Here is a 13081-nt window from a genome sequence, read left to right as displayed (position 1 = left end):
CTGAGGTTCACTGGAACATTGCAGCAGGTTTAAGGCAACAATGGTAGCAAGATGGTGTATTGTAATTGAGCTCAGTTGATTTTAAATTGATTGTGACTGTTATTTGCACTCAGGAATATTCAGTACCTTCTGTCCAATCACTGTCACATCTTATGTACCATGTTCTGAGTTTTGCAAGCTACCTGAGTATAGTTAGTACTCTGCCTGTTGCAAAGAGACAAAGGGGCATATTATTTGTGATCCACCAGTCGAGGTATATGGCCTGTCTAATTGGCAATGAAATTTGTGTACAGCACACACTTGCTGACCATTCCCAAGTGTGCTAAGAATTGCAATTTAAGATCACCAGTTGATCTTATATGCGCTACACTCTGGAATATTGTTATGACACAGACTCAGCAAGTCAAAGTAAATCAACCTCCCTGTCACTGGATTTGCAACATGTTGAAATTAAAATATCCAATGACCCTCAAAATTGATCAGTTGTTCCTAACTAGACTTTAAGAATATCAGCTATCAAACACCAAGTTTATAACTCAAACAAAAAATATAACATTAGCAGAACATGGACAAACAACAAGGTAACCTACTTAGGTCATAGATGCTAATATGAATCCTGAATTGGATTTAGAACCCCCACACTCTTGCCAACAGAGACAAACGAAGTTAAGGGAAAAAAATGTAACTTGCCAGTTCAATAATGTCACAATAGATCTTCAGAAATCGTTGGTTAATGGAGTTTTACTAAGGCAAGTAAACTGTAGGTCTTGTCTGTATTCCAATTCATGCAAACAGGTCCAGAAGCCTTCCACAATTGTTCACCTGCTTCTTTGTTATGATAAGAAAATACCTCCCCAATCAACAAGTTGACAGCTGCAGTGAAAACCAAAGTGAGTGAAACACAGCAGCATCAACCAGAAGTTTTTCAAAACCCCAGTCAGAACTGGTTCACTTCTTCCCCTCAAGCCAACATTCTTTGTAATTGACTGCACTGATCCATGCTTTACTGACTAATTGAATATGCAACCAGTTGTCAGTCCTGAGCCTAGAACATCTCCGTGCTGAAATCTGTAATAATATTAGGGTAATAATTACCATGCAGTTATCTTCCCAGGCCAGTTCCCATAATCAAATGGTGGTTTACTATCTGTTTTATTTTTAAACAAGCTGCTGCTCAAAAGTATGATTCTGAACTCCAGCTGACAATTCCAAACCCAAAATGAGAAAAATAAGCAACACCGTTTTGGTCTCAATGATACATTCAGTTCTCTCTTCCTTTCCCCTCCCTGAGCTCCTTATCAAATCTCAAGAATGGAGGAGCAACTGTTCCCGAGTGAATTCCTGTAGTAATGCCTTAGTGTTCAGTCAGCACTTGTGCAATACAAACTGTTGTAACCTTTGACAATTGCTTCCCTTGCATCTGTCCTGATGATTGCAAGATCAAAGGCTTCAACAGTACATCTATTCAGTAATATTCAAACTAGAGTTCTGCATGCAGTTGTGGTTGCCACATTCCTTTTTTAAAAAATACAACAACAAAGTAGGACTGCTGGACAGGTACAGTGAAGATTTACAAAAATACCACTAGAAGTGTGTACCTGTGTCAAGAAAGGTTTGACAGACTAGTTCTACATTGAAAAAATAACGGCTGGTAAAATGTAGGTCCAAAGCATACACGCTCTTTTGATTTAATAGGCACAAAGAACATTTTCTCATTGGAAGAGAGAAGTACATTTGCAAATTTAGATGAGAGAAACTGAGTGAAAAGAGTGGCAGTTGGTAGCAGAGTAATTTATGCATATGGTAGAGACACATTTAAGGAGAAACCATATGAGCATATGAGGGGGATGGGTACAATGATAGAATTAGATGTTAAAACAAAAAAACAAGAGGGGTCGTGACTGGAGTATGAACACCAAAATGGCCTGTTTGGGCCAAATGGTCTATTGGTACTCTGATCAAATCTTTTTCAGCTGTCAAGGCAGGCTGAGAAAGTGGTTCATGTCATTTTTAAGGTATATGGGGTCTGGGTTTGTTAGTGGAGACATAGAGTATAAAATAAGTTGTGAACATTAAAAAACATTGGTTGGGCTCATCTAGCATTTTGTCTGATTCTTGGCACCATACTTTAGGAAAGACACAAAGGCTTTGGAGAAGTAGAAAAGATTTATGAGGAATGACTTTGGAGGAGGGACTTCAGGAATGTAAAATGATTATCATATCGGGGCTATTTAGAGAAAAAGAACGTTGAGATGTGATGGGGGTTTTCAAAATCATGAAGGCGATGGACAGAGTAGATGAGAGAAATTTCTTGTTGGTAGAAGGGTTAAGAATTAATTGGTGTTTAATTTTTGTTTTTGCTAAATACCTTAAATCAGAGATGAAGTGAAAAAGCTTTTCTGAGCTAGTGAGTGTTTAGGATCTGAAATATACCTGAGTATATTATGAAGGCATATTTGAATGTGACTTTCAAAAGAGAACTTGGTAGTTGTGAAAAGAAAGAATCCAGCACTTCAAGAAAAAGGTAGCAAGTGAGATTAGCTGAGTAGTGAGCAGTACAGACTCATTGACACAATGGACTGAATGGCTGTCTTCTGTGCTCTTACATTTCTAATATTCTAATGTTAATTAATGTATATCAGAAGAAGCACTGAATATTTATGAAATCTTTGATCTTTCACGTGTGTGATTAGACTTTTGTCATATTGGTTAAGATTTTGTGAGCACAGGGCATCTAATAGGAGCTGTTCATGATTACAGTTATTCCTGCATCTTTCTACCCCTAAAACTTTTGCCAATTATTGAAAGTGTAAAAATGTTAACACAAGGGGCAAGGCACTACTGGGACTAGATCAGCAGGACATAGAGTTCCTTAGCCTGTGGACCTAAATAGAGGGAAGACTGAGGAAGATGAGTTCAATTCCAAATCAGGTACAAAAGACAAAATAAGGGTTGAGTTAAGAGAAAGGTTATTCTGAAAAAATCTTAAACTTTCAAGCTAGATGTTTTTCTTAATTTTTACTGCCAGAGGTTGATTACCAGGAGCAATCACAATTAAAAGGATACATATTTAGCTAATTATTAGCCTTATAGTTGGAGTAACGTCATGGCATTTAATACCTATAAGGGCCGAGGCAGAGAGCAAAGTTTTGTAGAATAGGACAACTTAAGGCTGTTGGCATTTAACCAAGCATTTACACCTCATTTCAAGTTTATGTACCGTTGGTCCCTACCGTTGACCCAGGTTCAAGTCCCATCTATTCCAGATAGGGCTGTCAGCTGGTCTTGAGCATATCCAACATGGGAGAATCTAACTACCTCTCCTTGACTTTCTTTTACTGAGCCAGTTGATTTTTCTGCAAATGTTTTGTCTCCTGACTGGGTGACACCTTCAGTGCTATGGGGTCTCCAGATGAAATGCTATTGGTGTGATCTGCCCAGAATTTATACGGTTCCTGTCGGTCAAGATGGTGGTATTTCTGATTTTATGCTGTTCAAGGAGGAGGTTCATCACTGCCTTCTCAAGAGCAATTACGGATGAACGAAAAAAACTAGCAAATTCCAAGAAACAATAAAATTAATTGAATTTTGCCTTGAGCACCACTCATTTCCTTAAAATAAAAGTCGTTGCCATGAGAATCCATGTGGAATCTGGCAATGCCTGCCCTTCTGTTTTATGGTTAGTTTTTCCCAAGATTTACATCGGCTCCCTTCCTCACCTCTTTCCAGATCATTGATAATGGAGTTTGTTTTTTGCTCCCATCATGAACTGGATTTTTGAAAAGCAACTTTACTGTCAAGCTGCATCCTTGAATTATTCTCCTCTATTCCTTAACCTCTTAGTATCAATTTCAGGTGATGGGCTGTCAATAAATATTCACTAGAAGCTGACTGAATCTTACAGCTGCCTTTACATTTAATCCTTCACGATCTGCTTCCAATAAGGTCCATAATAAATTATTCCAGTTCCTCCAACACATTTGTTGTGATGATGTACCCTTGTGTATTGATATTTTTGACATCATCTGTCTTCATCTGAGGATTATCCCCATCATGGTCAACATGGCACTGCACCATCATTATTTCTTTTCATGCATTTCTGCTCTCACCCCCACCCCTTAGTCCAAAAACCATGACAGAACGCCTCCTCACTGGCCTTCATATTCAATGAAACATCCCACACTACTCAATCTACCTCTAACATGATGTTGTCAACAAACCTATCTTCCCCTGCTATTATCCACTCCAAAAGAATCCTTCTGTGGCACTAATCCACATTAGCTCAGGAGATGCATCATCTGCCCTTTTTATCTCCTTTCTCTCACCATCCAAGGCTACAAATGTTCCATCCAGATGAAGCAGCCATTTACTTGCACATCTCTCAAACTAGTCGAGTGCATATGTTGTTCAGGATGTTGTTTCCTTTATATTGAAAAGATCAAATGTAGACTGCTTTACAGAACTCCAACCTTCAGTTTGCAAATACTGCACTGAGCTCCCGTTGGACTGCGAGAGGAAGTGGTGGAGGCTGGTACAATTCCAAAAAGATGGGTGTATTACTCGGAAGAGTTTAGCAGAATGTGGGCCGAATGCTCGCAAATGGGGTGAGATTAATTTAGGATATCTGGTCGGCATGGATGAGTTAGACTGAAGGATCTGTTTCCATGCTGTACACCTCTATGACTCTAATTGTTCCAAATTCCAAAGTTCATGGACCTGAAATGTTCATCCTTTCTCTCTCTACAGTTGCACTTCACCTGCTGAATATTTCCAGTGTCTTTCTTTAAATTTCAGATTTCCAGCAAACACAAAATATCAGTTCACATTTGCATTCCATTCAAGGGCATATCAAGAAATGATATCAAACCATCAGTTTCTTATTACATTGGAAAGCTTTTGTTCATCCTGCAGTTTTCTGATTCTAATGTTTTAAGCAATTAACCTTATGTGAGATTAAAAGCTGCACTTGGGAGGGTTTGATTGAGAGAAGACAATCAAAATTGTGACTTCTTTTGACAGGTACATCTTTATTATACCTGTCCGCTCAAGTTGAAGTTGCAGAGTTAATTAAGACTTAAAGTGGCCTAAATCCTCGAATGTAGAGCTTGTTAGCCAATGAATAATGACGCATTTAATTTAAAAAGTTGCTTCTTCAATGGTATTGTCAACAAGCTGCAAAAAACACCTAGAGGTAGTCCATTCACCTTGCTCCTGATGTTGCTTATACATTACTGTAGTTTACTGAACATCAGCAAAGTCTGAAAATGGTGACGGACGCTCAGAACAACAGAGTACCTTTATGTATTGGGGTGAGGAAAGCCAGCAAAGCCGAATTAAATGTAACTGTTGGCTTAACAGCCTTGCAAATAAAGGACAATTGTTTTGAATTCTGTCTCCATTCAATTATTAAGGAGATTTGAGAGTAATTTATTTGTCCACAAAACCTGAGACCACTATGGATTAAGATAATTCATCTATATCCTTAAGATGAACACAAAAGGGACAGTTGGTCTGATATGTGCAGAGCAGTAGATGTGATCTATATGGACTTCAGTAAGGTGTTCGACAAGGTCCCCCATGGGAGACTGATTAGCAAGGTTAGATCTCAAGAGGGTTACCTCAGATTACAATAGGATCTGGACCAGATGGGTGAGGGAAGTGGCAGATGGAGTTTAATTCAGATAAATGCGAGGTGCTGCATTTTGGGAAAGTAAATCTTAGCAGGACTTCTACACTTAATGGTAAGGTCCTAGGGAGTGTTGCTGTTTTAAAAAAAAGAGCGTGCAGGTTCATAGCTCCTTGAAAGTGGAGTCGCAGGTAGATAGGATAGTGAAGAAGGTGTTTGGTATGCTTTCCTTTATTGGTCAGAGTATTGAGTACAGGAGTTGGGAGGTCATGTTGTGGCTTTACAGGACATTGGTTAGGCCACTGTTGGAATATTGAGTGCAATTCTGGTCTCCTTCCATTTGGAAAGATGTTGTGAAACTTGAAAGGGTTCAGAAACGATTTACAAGAATGTTGCCAGGGTTGGAGGATTTGAGCTCCAGGAAGAGGCTGAACAGGCTGGGGCTGTTTTCCCTGGCGCGTTGGAGGCTGAGGGGTGACCTTACAGAAGTTTACAAAATTGAGGGGCATGGATAGGATAAATAGACAAAGTCTTTTCCCTGGGGTCGGAGAGTTCAGAATTACAGGGCATAGGTTTAGGGTGAGAGGAGAAAGATATAAAAGAGACCCAAGGGGCAATGTTTTCATGCAGAGGGTAGTAAGTGTATGGAATGAACTGCCAGAGGATGTGGTGGAGGCTGGTACAATTGCAACATTTAAGAGGCATTTGGATGGGTATATGAATAGGAAGGGTTTACAGGGATATGGGCTGGGTGCTGGCAGGTGGGACAAGATTGGGTTGGGATATCTAGTCGGCATGGACAGGTTGGACCCGAAGGGTCTGTTTCCATGCTGTACATCTCTGACTCTATGTATTTGCTTTAATGCGAGAAGTGTAGTAGGTAAGGCAGATGAACTTAGGGCTTGGATTAGTATCTGAGAGTATAATATTATTGCTATTACTGAGACTTGGTTGAGGGAAGGACAGGATTAGCAATTAAATATTCCAGGATAGAGATGCTTCAGGTAAAAGGGGTGGAGACATTGCATTACTGGTCATAGACGATATCACAGCTGTGCTGAAGGAAGGCACGATGGAGGACTTGAGCAGGGAGGCAATATGGGCACAGCTCAGAAATAGGAAGGGTGCGGTAACAACGTTGGGGCTGTACTACAGGCCTCCTAACAGCGAGTGTGAGATAGACGTATAAATATATAGACAGACTATGGAAAGATGTAGGAGCAACTGGGTGGTGGTACTGGGATATTTTAATTTTCCAAACATTGACTGGGATTCACTTAGTGCTAGAGGTCTAAATGGAGTTTGTAAGGGGCATCCAGGTGGGGTTTATAGAGCAGTATGTAAATGGTCCAACTTTGGAAGGGGCCATACTGTACTAGTGTTGGGGAATGAACCTGGTCAGGTGTTTGAAGTTTCAGTAGGGGATTACTTTGGAAATAGTGATCATAATTCTGTAAGTTTTAGAATACTCATGGATAAAGATGAGAATGGTCCTAAAGGAAGAGTGCTAAATCAGGGTAGGCCAACTATAGCAACGTTCGGCAGGAGCTGGGGAATGTGGATTAGGAGCAGCTGTTTGAGAGTAAATCCACATTTGGTATGTGGGAGGCTTTTAAAGAGAGGTTGATTAGAGTGCAAGACATACGTCCTTGTGAAAATGAGGGATAGAAATGGCAAAGTTAGGGAATCATGGTTCACAGGTGAAATTGTGAGACTAGCTAAGAGGAAAAAGGAAGCATACATAAGGTCGAGGTGATGGAAAGCAGACAAAGCTTTGGAAGAATATCAGGAAAGTAGGACTGATCTGAAATGATGAAGTAAGAGGGCTAAAAGGGATCATGAAATATCTTTCGCAAACAGGGTTAAGGAAAATCCCAAAACCTATTATTCATATATAAGGAGCAAGAGGGCAACTAGAGAAAGGGTTGGCCCAATCAAGGACAAAGGAGGAAAGTTATGCATGGAGTCAGAGAAAATGAGAGTCTTAATGAGTACTTTGTGTCAGTATTCACCGAGGACTGGAACATGATGGATGTTGAGCTTAGGGATAGATGTTTGATTACTCTAGGTCAAGGCATAAGGAGAGAGAAAGTGTTGGATATTCCAAAAGCATTAAGCTGGACCAGTCCCCAGGTCCGCATGAGATCTATCCCAGGTTACTCATGGGTGAGGTCCCAGACGGCCGGAGAATTGTTAATATTGTCCCCTTGTTTAAGAAGGGTAGCAGGGATAATCCAAATAAATGTAGACCAGTGAGCCTGATGTCAGTGGTAGGGAAGCTGCTGGAGAAGATACTGAGGGATAGGATTGATTTACATTTGAAATAAATGGGCTTATCAGTGATAGGCAGCATAGTTTTGTGCAGGGAACGTCATATCTTACCAGCTTAATAGAATTTTTTGAGGCAGTGACAAAGTTGATTGGTGAGGGAAGGGCTGTGGATGTCATTTACATGGACTCTAGTAAGATGTTTTTAAGATTTCCCATGGTAGGCTGATGGAGAAAGTGAAGTTGCATTTTAGTCCAGGGTGTACTAGCTGGATGGTTAGAAAATTGTTGGGGTAATAGGAGACAGAGAGTAGTAGTGGAAGGAAGTTTCATCAAATGGAGAACTGTGACCAGTGGTGGTCCACAGGGATCCATGCTGGGACCACTCATGTTTGTGATATACATAAATGATGTGGAGGAAGGTATAGGTGGTCTGATTAACAAGTTTGCAGATGGAGTAGCAGATAGTGAAGGGGACTGTCAGAGAATGATAGATTGGAGAGTTGGGCAGAGAAATGGCAGATGGAATTCAATCCAGGCAAATGCGAAGTGATGCATTTTGGAAGATCCAATTCTGGAGCAAACTATACATTGAATGGAAATGGAAACGCCCTGGGGAAAATTGATGTGCAGAGAGATCAAGGTGTTCAGGTCCATTGTACCCTGAAGTTGGTAATGCAGGTCAAAGTGGTCAAGAAGGCATACGGCATGCATATTTTCATTTGACAGGGTTTTGAGTACAAGAATTGGCAGGTCATGTTCCAGTTGTATAGGACTTTGGTTTGGCCACGTTTGGAATAATGTGTACAGTTCTCCACCACACTACCAGAAGGATGTGGATGCTTTGGAGAGAGTGCAGAGGAAGATCGTGGAGTCCCAAGAAACGTCTAAAAGTTAACTTACCTTTATTTTCAGCCGTCCAGAGATGCCAAAGAAAGGAGGAGGAGCATGCGAGGCCGGGTCTGCAGCTCAGCCTGCAGCAGCCTCGGAGCCAATTACTCTCCAGGCCCTGGTGAACCAGCTCAGGAAGACTCGTGAGATGCTGGGGAAGCAGATTGAAGAAAAGTTGGCTCCAGTCTCTCTCATGCTGCAGAAGCATGAGCAGCAGCTGGGAGACCTGGAGAAGAGGACAGATGAGGTGGAGCACAGGGTCACAGACAATAGACAATAGGTGCAGGAGTAGGCCATTCTGCCCTTCGAGCCTGCACCACCATTCAATATGATCATGGCTGATCATCCTTAATCAGTATCCTGTTCCTGCCTTATCTCCATAACCCTTGATTCCACAATCCTTGAGAGCTCTATCCAACTCTTTCTTAAATGAATCCAGAGACTGGGCCTCCACTGCCCTCTGGGGCAGAGTATTCCACACAGCCATCACTCTCTGGGTGAAGAAGTTTCTCCTCATCTCTGTCCTAAATGGTTTACCCCGTATTTTTTAAGCGGTGTCCTCTGGTTCGGCACTCACCCATCAGCGGAAACATGTTTCCTGCCTCCAGAGTGTCCAATCCTTTAATAATCTTATATATCTCAATCAGATCCCCTTTCAGTCTTCTAAACTCAAGGGCATACAAGCCCAGTCGCTCCAGTCTAAGATAATCCCGCCATTCCAGGAATTGACCTCGTGAACCGACGCTGCACTCCCTCAATAGCCAGAATGTCTTTCCTCAAATTTGGAGACCAAAACTGCACACAGTACTCCAGGTGTGGTCTCACCAGGGCCCTGTACAGCTGCAGAAGAACCTCTTTGCTTCTATACTCAATCCCTCTTGTTATGAAGGCCAGCATGCTATTAACCTTCTTCACTACCTGCTGTACCTGCATGCTTACCTTCATTATCTGCATTACTGGTTTACACCATGCACAGATCCAATCACAAATGAACTGACCAGAGGGAATTGAGCGAAGCAAAACACTTCATTTCTTGTGAATTTTTTCAACATTTATGTGTAATCTTCACAAAATTTATTTAAAATATTTTACACTCCAATCTCTGTGTTACTGCGGTCCCAGTACTGATCCCTGCAGCACCCCACTGGTCACTGCCTGCCATTCCGAAATGGAGCTGTTTATCACTACTCTTTGTTTCCTATCAGCCAACCAACTTTCAATCCAAGTTAGTACTTTGCCCCCAATACCATGCGCCCTAAATTTGCTCACTAACCTCCTATGTGACACCACACAGTGGTGGCAGTTGATGCCAGTTCATCCAAGGACGAGATCCAAGCCCTGAAGATGCAGGTCCGTAATTTGCGTGATCAAGTGGATGTTCTTGAAAACAGAGGCAGGAGAAAAAACACTTTGGATCATTGGTCTGCCTGAGGGTAAGGAAGGTGAGCAGCCGGCGGAATTTGTTGATGATTGGCTTCCGAAATTCCTTGATTTGGAGGCTGGCATGAGAGGATTAAAGGTAGAGAGGGCTCATCGGGTTGCAGCGCGGAGGTCGAGTCTGGGTCAACATCCTCATTCTCTCCTGGTGCGGTTCAATCATTACTGGGATAAGGAGAGAGTCATGGAGGCTTCCAGAGTCCAGGGGAAGGATCCAAAGGCCTTAATTTATGAGGGCTCTAAGATCATGTTTTTTTCAGGACTTTTCAGCGGTGGTGATCAAGAAACAAAAATCTTATGACGGTGTCAAGAGGAGACTGATGGAGCTTGGGATTCAGTACTCCCTGAGATATCCGGCAGTGCTTTGGATCAACTTATATGGATCCATGCATCTCTTTGACTCATCGGAGAAGGCAAGAGACTTTGTGGACAAACTAACCTAATTTGAACAATTTTAGTGTGTATAAATAGTGTTGTTTGGGTATGTATTTATCACTATAAAAGAAATGGAGGAAGTCCGGTTGGAGCTTTATTTTTCCTTTTTTTTCCTCTATTGATAATAATTTGATTTAAACTATGTCTGGTGGTGGTTAAGATGTACATTTTCAATTTCTAAGTTAGGACATACCAAGGGATGGGTGGGGTATTTATTTCCCCTTTTTTTTAAATATAAAAATGTTTTTTTTATTCATATTGATATTCTATGGGGTGTTTATTCTTTTCATCTTGTGTTTCCAATGCGGCTCTTGCTGGGACAAGTGAAGGTGGTTGAGATGGTTAGATTCCTCTTTATGGGCAGTTCGGGATGGGTAGTTGCCCCCTCCTGGCAGGGGGTGAGTTCCCCTACTCAGCGCTGTTGCCGCTTTATATGTTGGTCTGTCTTTTGGTTTTTGTTGTTTTTTATTTTTAATAATTTTGTTGGTTTGTTAAATGTAGTGGTTTTAGTTTAGTAGTTTTTATATTTGGTGGATCATGTGACACTACGGCTCAGCAGTTTGTGGTTCGGGTTCCTCCTCTCTGGAATTTAAATGTAGTTGCAGAAAATTATGCCCAATGATTTGATTAAATGGTGTACCTGGAATATTAAGGGAAGTCACTCACCAATTAAGAGGAAGAAGGTACTCTTGAGTCTTAGAAAGGAGAAGGTGGATATTGCTTTGTTACAGGAGACACATTTGGATGACAAGGAGCATCTGAAATTACAGCAGAACGGCTTTGACCGAGTTTATTTTTCGTCATTTAATACTAGAAGTAGGGGAGTGGCCATATTGGTTAGGAAAAATCTAACATTTAAATTGTTGGAATGTGTTAAAGACACATACAGGTGGTTTATAATTCTTAAAGCCTTGATAAAGAGGGAAGAATACAATGTTTTAAATGTTTATTGTCCCCCAGCTCATCCCCTTAAATGTTTGGTAGATGTTTTTTTCTAAATTGATAAATCTCGACTCCCGGCACATCATTATAGGGGGAGATTTTAACTGCCTCATGGATCCCACAGTAGACAGGTTGCCCAAAGGTCCCTCAATACCCTCTGTAAAACTAAACAGTTAGTGGGTCTGTGTGGGGAATTAGGGTTGGTGGACGTCTGAAGGTGTCTCCACCCTACAGGTAGGGATTTTACGTTTTTCTCCAATCCGCACAGATGTCACACGAGGATTGATTTTTTTTTCTGACCCCTGCGGTAACCCTGGATCTGGTGGCATCTTGTACGATTGGTAATATTGCCATCTATGATCATGCTCCAGTGTACCTTCTGATTAAGACTAAGGACGTTACAGCGGGTTCAAGGTACTGGCAAATGGATCCCTTTATCCTCATGGATAGTAGGTTTGTGGAGTATTTCTCTAGGGAATTTCGGGCATTCCTAGACATCAACATAGGCTCGGTTGATAGCTCATCTGTTCTCTCGGAAACTGCTAAAGTCTATGCTAGGGGGTTAGTTATTTCATATTCCACCAGTAGGAAGCGGCAGAAGGGTGAGCAGCAATGTCTCCTTGAAGCACAATTGAAGGCAGCCGAGAAGGCCTACTTTGACAGACCCCCGTTGGTCAAACTACAGAGGATTACGGCACTGTGGTCTGCATTAAATTCCGTGCTAACGCAGACAGCAAAGAAGGAGCTGGCTTTTGCAAAGCAAAGGTTATATGAGCATGGTGACAAGCCAGGCAAATACTTAGCATACCTTGCTAAGAGGAGTGCCCCACAACCATTACAGCGATTAGGGAGGGATCTGGGAACCTAACATGTGATTCTAAAAAGATTAATGTGGCGTTCCAGAGATTTTACTCTAAGTTATACCAATCTGAGGATTGTGAGGAGGGGCAGGCCAAAATTGAATCCTTTTTTAGAGATCTGAAGCTCCCGGGTGTGATTCCCGAACAACAGTCCTTTCTCAATGCCCCGTTATCAGAGCAAGAAGTGCAGGAAGCTGTGAGGCAGCTTCAGAGTGGAAAGGTGCCCGGTCCTGATGGACTTCCCAGTGAATTCTATAAGGAATTTACAAGTATACTGTCAGGCCCGATGCTGAATATGTTTAATGATTCATACTGTCATGATTGTCTCCCACCATCTCTGAGAGAGGCCAATATTTCACTTATCCTTAAAAAAGGGAAGGACCTGGAAGACTGTGCTACATACAGGCCCATCTCGTTCTTAAATGTGGACTTTAAAATCGTCTCTAAGGCTCTTGCATTAAGGCTGGAGACTGTGTTACCTTCTATTATTAAAGAAGATCAGATGGGCTTCATAAAGGGTCATAGATCCTCCAATAATGTTAGGAGGCTGCTTAACGTAATTCAAGCATGCCAACAGCAGTCAATACGATTTCTTTAGATGCAGAGAAGGCATTTGACCGAG

The sequence above is a fragment of the Chiloscyllium plagiosum genome, chromosome 13, assembly GCF_004010195.1.
Source record: "Chiloscyllium plagiosum isolate BGI_BamShark_2017 chromosome 13, ASM401019v2, whole genome shotgun sequence".
Classification (NCBI taxonomy): Eukaryota; Metazoa; Chordata; class Chondrichthyes; order Orectolobiformes; family Hemiscylliidae; genus Chiloscyllium; species Chiloscyllium plagiosum.
The sequence above is the reverse complement of the archived record's forward strand: the minus strand, read 5'-3'. Positions refer to the sequence as shown.